The sequence below is a fragment of the Olea europaea genome, chromosome 21, assembly GCF_002742605.1.
Source record: "Olea europaea var. sylvestris chromosome 21, O_europaea_v1, whole genome shotgun sequence".
NCBI lineage: Eukaryota > Viridiplantae > Streptophyta > Magnoliopsida > Lamiales > Oleaceae > Olea > Olea europaea.
The window spans coordinates 10,782,964-10,790,671 of NC_036257.1; positions in this window are offsets into that span (position 1 = coordinate 10,782,964).

Here is a 7,708-nt window from a genome sequence, read left to right on the forward strand (position 1 = left end):
TTTAGCCCCTAGCTATTTGCTTAGTGGGGGATTGATCTTATAGGACCCCAAAATTATTTCCTTGCAACTTCAGTAAAATAACAACATACACTTCTTCAACTCGTATAACTTCAGGAGGCTTTACAAATGCAAAACTACTAAGCAAATAGCCTCGGTTAAATGAACCTCGGCTGTGCTCAACTTCATCAACATAAACAGAAGTTCCAATTAAAATATTCATCATACTACTACTTTTAAATTCTAATTCTCATATAAATATTCACAATTAGACTTAAGATTATGTTGGTTAAAAATAACCACCCCAAATAAAAATTTTTGTTTTACATAAAATAGAAGTCCATATATTACATAAATAACATGCTTAGACTTGGAGAACTATTGTTACGCATAGTGTGAAGCTCCTATTGGAAACTACGTGGAACCACAAGGAGACATTTGATAACATAAAAAAGCTAGCTGCCGAGGCACTATCTCATTATTTTGAAGCTCACTATCTCATTTGCTCCTAAGCTCGTCCACTAAAGCATTGCCTCTCCCATCAGAAGCCCTCTCTTAAGCCGAGGTGCCTATTGCCTTCCAAAGAACCTGTAGAGCATCTCTATGAATGATTGATGTAACGTTTATATTAATTGTCAGTTTAGAGTATAGGGCGGTTAATCCATTGTCAATGTATTATATATATGACTAAGGCTAGGCATAACTCAACCCAAACAGCTCAATCCAACCAAACCAAACCAATCGGTTTGGATTGGTTTTTTAAGTTCAATTGGGTTGGAAAATTAAATTTGAGATTGGGTTGGATTGGGTCGAGTCTCGAGTTATGAATTAAAACCAAACCCAATCTGATGAATTAAAAAATTGATATCTAAGGTAGGAAAAAAATTAAATAGGCTCAGTAGTAAAAATAATAGAATGACTTATAATTTATAAACGTCTATTTTCTTCACATAGACCGATTCACATAAACACTATGTACAAATGCAATGTTATTTGACGATAAAGTAAAAATTAAAGACATGATGATGAAATGAATGAATTGCAAAATTTTCTTAAAAAAAATGCTTCATAAATTTTAAATTTATTGATGATGAAATGAATGAATTCCATTTTTTTTTTTAAATAATGCTTCAATAATTTTAAATTTATTTATACATTATTTTTATAAAGAATTTCGTATATATGTGTTTAGAAAACAGAGTTTTTCAAGTAATTTTCAACTCTAAAAAATTATCCAAATTTAACAAATAAAATCGGATCCAACTTTAAGTGGGCTAAACCGATTAACCCAACCCAAAATGACCCAAACTTGATTAGTTTGGGTTGGGTTTAAATCAATAATTGCGTTGTGTTGGGTTGGGTTAATTTTCAATCAAACCGACCATATTGGATTGGGTTTGGGTTAGAAAAAATAGACTCAACCCAACCCAACCCACGCCCACCCATAGATATGACAGAAAGTGATGTGAGGCCTCGTTTAATGATATGAGACCACGTGGTTCTGATCCAGTGACTACCACATCGGCCCGAACTCTATAAATAGCAACTCTTACAACATTTTAAGCGAATTTACATTTTTACACATTTAAAATCTCACTCAATCTTTGCTTTTGCTTATTCCATATTCATTTGTTTAAGTTTAGATTATTTCTACTTTTGTGGAATTGTTAGTGATTGTTTATTTATTTGCAATCATCTTCGATCATATTGTCAGTACTTGAATATTTTTGTCTTACGTCACAGATCATTTCCCGTATCCAAAAACGTCACCATTCTTCGTCCGAATTTCGGGTCAAAACATGTTGAAATTTGCTTGCATGTGAGCGAGTGAGTCCCGCATCTATTGTCCATGTGATCATTATGAAAAATAGGGTCAATAAGTTTAATTCAACATCAATTATTTGACTTTCACTGCCTAATTTATCTAATTAAAAATTTAGTACAAAATTGAAGACGGAAAGATTTGGCCTTCGACATATGAAAACTTTAAAAGAATTAATTATACTGAATTTGAATACAAATTTAGAAATAATTTATAAATTTAGTCAAAATTAAAAGTTAATTTTAAACATACACCCATACATATTATATATTATTATTCACACATTTCACGTGAGCCAGTGACTAAGACGGAGACTTAGTCCATGCAATGAAAGGTTTAAGATCTCTGTATTTAGAGTAAGGGGAAAAAATCATATATGTGTCTAAAAAAAGTAAGAATACCATATATACTATATCTTTTATAATATGTCCAGAAATACTGATTTGAGACATAAAATTATATCATAAATATCATCTCCCTAGTTTTCCTCTATCATCTTTCTATTACTGAAATCTAAAATACATAGCACATATTACAGTTATTAATGACATCCCCAAAAGAATAGCAAAATTCCGAGAAATAATAACACAAATTGACAATTGTAATGACAATTTGATGAACAGATTTTTGATTGAAGCATCAATTGTTGAGTAATATTAAACCCACAATGCTGTTCACTGACTTTACAGATTTTGGATTAATACTTCATAATCCCAGGTAATACATATTAGTTGCAAAAATTATGTACTCTCTGAATCCTAGAAATATTTTTTCTACTATTTTACGTCGCATGACTTCTCTAAGAATTTGTAAAGAACATGTATTATCTTTATCGATCTATAACAGATTTTTGGGTGAGAATAGATAAACACAATGTGATTCAACAATAATTCATATCATGAGCCTAAGTCCTTTGTTTTACTTGTGTATTCAAAAAACCTGCTTCGAAATAATGCAAAGCATTCAATGAAGATGAAGGCAATGCCTTCATATTTCGATGACCCGTGAGTTTATTAAGAAGTATATGTTACAGTACGTAATTTAAAGATCATCGATAATAGGAATCCGATCCAACGAAGAAACATGATAACGTATGTGATATATGCTATGCAATTGATATATAACATTTTATTACATGCTTTCTTAAATATGGATGATTGTCATTAGAATTTTCAAAATACGTATGTTGCACTATGATTTTATATAAATGTTAACTTTTTCCATTACAATGAACATAGGTATCTCCGTCAACAAATTACGTGTATCAAGTCTTTGACACTAATACAATGCACTTAGTAGATTAGAGAGAGTTGACTTGCACTTGCATCCAGTATTAGATTGATGGGGTTCCCTGTCTACATTCACTAGCTGTTATCGGAACGAAAAGAGAACAACCTGACAAATATTGTTCTCATTACAAAAAAAGGAATCTTATGCTGACACATACACTAATAGCATTATTCCACTCGGGGAGGCCTAAGNTCTTAATTTTTTTGAAACCTATTTTCAGACCAACTACTTTCTTTACACTTCATATCCAGTCATAATTCTAACTCCATTTCCTAACCAGTTATATATTTGCTGAAAACGTTTGGTAACCATTTTTTTCAAAATGCATTTTTCTCTCTCTTCTTTTCAACCACACATTTTTATTAAAATAATATTACACGTAAATAAAAAAAATTTCCTTATTTCTCAACTACACATTTCACATCAATTTATTATTTTAAAATGCATTTTTACGTAAAAATGTCTATCAAACACCCATGTACTTTTTGTCCATGCCATTTCGTTAATAAAGAGCTCAATGGGGTCATTTAAATGGTGGAAAACTGTTATTTTTATCTGAAGGCACCCCTTATGTCAATTAAATTTGGTTTTCTAAACCGACATTCCTATGCAGTATGTGTTATTTTATAGGTGGTGTAATTTCAATTATAGCAAATATATCACTCAAATTTTTGTTGGATAGCTGCGTACTGCACATCACATGTATCCACTTTACATTTGACTGTATTTAAAATCTTGACAAGAAAAAGAGTATAGTAGGCTGGAATAGAATTTTTTATTATTTTTTTATTACTTTTTTTTGGAATAGAATTTTTTTTTTTTTTTTTTTTTTTTTTTTTTTTTTTTTTTTTAGCATAATATAACATGTCTTGTGATCCTTCCAACATATACATGTTAGTGTTTGTCCAGCACTAAGGTTATTTAATTTCGATGTAATGTGATAAGTACTAAGGTTATTTAATTCTAATGCAGATCGTAAGACATGTCATGTAATTGAAGCATACAATTGTAAGTTCTCAAAAACCCAACACATAATTGACCATAGTGTCAGATTAACTTGGATATACAATTTCATGGCGTATGACCTAGATCGACCAATAAGTGAACTCATTTAATAATGTTACATAAGGATGTACCAGCTGAAAAATAGATAGTAGTAGACAACAACATAGAAGTAGACAACAACCTTCCATTAAAAATAATTCAAATTCAAAACACTAAAGAGTATCACACCTAAAAAAGGCTGCATTGGAACTAACTTATTCTTCAACAAATTATTGATTTCAAAAATAGACGTAATCATAACAAGCAGTAATAAAGGTCGTTTTTCGATTTTTATAATTAATTGAAGCATGTAATATGTGTTTGATTGGTTTGATTTTGAGGATGGAATTGAGTTTGTCTCATTCTCTATTAGGGTATACAAGAGAAGAAGAAATCCCAAAATTCCAAAATTGGAGTTTGCAGAGAGTATTTTTGAACACAAAATATGGACGAAATGCAAATTGAGATGTGAATAATTGTGATCTTTGAAATGGATTGAAGAGTTTTTGAATTTCAAGCTTGAAATGATCTAGTGCTACAATGAAGAAAAAGGAGTTTGGGGATTGTTGGGCGAGAATTGTGGATGGTAATGAGGCTTGTTTGGAAGAATATTTTTAGCTTTCTGATGTATTAATTGTAGAAGTGAGGATATTTTAAATTTATCATTTATATATTTCATCTATTGAAGCATTTCGCGAATAAAAAACTTTGAAATGTAAGAATTGAATATTTTGTAGTTTTAAATGTATGTAGTGAAATTTCCACTTGAGAGTAAGTACCAATAAATGGGCTTGAGAACACAAGGTTAAAGGCCTACGGAAAAAGGGCCTAACTACAATGAGGAATTAAGACAGTAACCCAGCAACATCACTAATGGGTTAGCACCAAATCATTCAATCATGCTACATATACAATCTTATTTGTACAATCATGATGAGAACCTTTGTTGACATAATCAAATTCATCCATTTTCTAAATTGTCAAAAACTATTTTTTAAATCATTGATCTCGATTTCGCCACCTCCAATAGTGTCAACAATGTTTGTCAACTAGCACCGTACAAATAGCTTAATTTTTATTTGAAAGGGGAAATTATCCTTACTACCCTTAAAAAATAAAATATTAGATTAATACCTGTAAAATATATTAAAACTACAAATTCCCATATTAATTACGTCCAAATTGATTTTGTCACTTTTTTTTTTTTTTTGGAGATTTTGTCCATTTTTTTTAGTTTTTGTCACTTTTTGAATTTATTATAACTTTTCTTTTAAGAATTTTTTCTTCTTTATAGAAGTTGGATTCACAGAATCCAATCAGATAACTCATAAAGCGTGAGCCCCACCAAAATAAAAAATTGCCAAAATTAACCCACCCCATTGTGAGGTGTCGGTAGGGACACCTAGTGCTTCTCTTCTTTTAATTGTCTTTCTTTTCTCTTTTTATAGAATTAAGAGTTAATCATACCATGAGCATATTGGTTTAAATGGACATGATATGAAAAGTGACATGATACTTTTCAGCATTGATGATATAACTTGGCTCTTACAAAAAGTGAAATAGTATGTTACATCTTAGACTTTGAACTTCATAAAATTATTGTCAAATTTAGCTTACATGTAAATATAAGAATATGCGGTGAAATTGCATATTGATGATAATAATGATAACTTAAGTCTCTTGTTAATAGTGTCAAAACTTGGCTTCTTAAAAATTGACATGATATGTAACTTTTTAACAAAGGTTGTATGTATTCCAATTATTTTGTCACTTTTATATTCATTATCTTATCCACATTTACGTCCATAACAAATGAAGGCTTAATTTTATCCATTACTGCGAAATAATACAAATGAAATTGTGTGAGAATTTTTTTTAAAAATGACAATGTCACTTTTGACTTCCACAAAATAGCTCGTATTAAATAAAGTGTTACACTTTTTAATGTAAAATAAGGTCTGAATTTGTATATTTAAATTTAGAAAAATGTGTATGCAATCTATTTAATTGTTCCAAAGGAATTTGAATGAGATATATTTCGACCTTTTCAGATAAAAGTCATACAAAATGTCACTTTTTCACATTTATATTTTCACAAACATCTTACATGCATCAGTTGAATTGATTCAAAGTTGATTTTTCATACATATCAACTATGTCATTTCCTCTCAAAAACATAAGAAGAGAGCTATTTGTCCCAGCATAAAAATGAAACTAAACCAAATTAAGCAGAAAGCAAAATAAGCAAGACTTGAACTAAAATCATAATAAATGCACAGCAGACTATTTTAGGGCAGATATGGCTTCAAGGTCAGCTATTTCATTTTGGGTTTAGGTCCCGAACCCGCCTTCATTCAAAAAGCCTTGGCTTTTCTTTTGATTCTTCTTTCTGCTGGCAAGCAAGTTTGAAGGAATTCAACAAAACCCAAATGGATGTTTCTGGAAAATTATTGTCATGGTTATTAACTTGTTTCAATAAATGGGATATATTGCTTCTGCAATTAGTATTGTGATTGACTTGAATGTTTGGTGATTCTTGAATTTGAATTTATGGGATAGAATTGAAGAAGAAAACAAGTTTACCTGAGCTTTTGGAGTTAGGGCTAAGCTTTTGGAGTTTTGTAATGGGCTTTTTAACGTGAATTTTGGCCGTAAATAATACGTTTTTAATTACTAATTTAAGCTTATTATAATTTAACTATTTTTTACAATGATTTTTTTCCCAAAAAGCCACTTATTTAAGTGTATTTGTGTAATTACCCCTATTAGATATGTAGGTCAATGATGAAAGGGAAACAAAATTGTATTTTAAGATTGCTTTATTGAAAATATTAGGGGCGTTCGCTTTGCGTTTCTGTTTTTCATTTTCTGTTTTGAATTCGTTTTCTATTTTCTGTTTTGAGGCCTTATTTTGAGATTGTAAAAAACGCGTTTGGTTTATCATTTTGAAAAATGATTTCTCAAAACGAAAAATTAGAAAACATGTTTGGTTTAAAAAATTTTGAAAACATTTGTACAGTTCTCTCTTTCAATCTCAATATCGCCACCTTTAAAACGCCACTTTCTGGCCACCACGGCCACCGGATCATAGCACGAACTTGAAGCCCGCAATGTCATCTACAACCCCAAATCAATAGTTGGGTGATCAACAAACTTAACCAATGTTCAACGATAATATTAATAACTGCTTTGCGATACTACCGGTAGGACTCGACTGGGTTCCAAATAATTATTGCCCACTGCATTCTAATTGGTTGGGTAATACACTAAGTGAGCTCAGATGTCAATAACAAGTTTCTAAGGAAATGAAAGAAAGGGGATACATATTGAAAATTGCCTTTTGTTTTAAAGTAATTTATATGCATATCATAAACATGTATCATATGCAAGAGGTTTGCTTATTGAGTGTTAGTTCATCGTGAAAGGCGGTAGTCACAAGGGTCCCGACAAGCTTGTAATACATTAAGTTTTTTAAAAATAAAAAAAAAAAAAGTCAAACATCAAAAAAAAAAAAAAAAAAGGGAAAAAAAAAAAAAAGGGGGGGGGGGGGGGGGG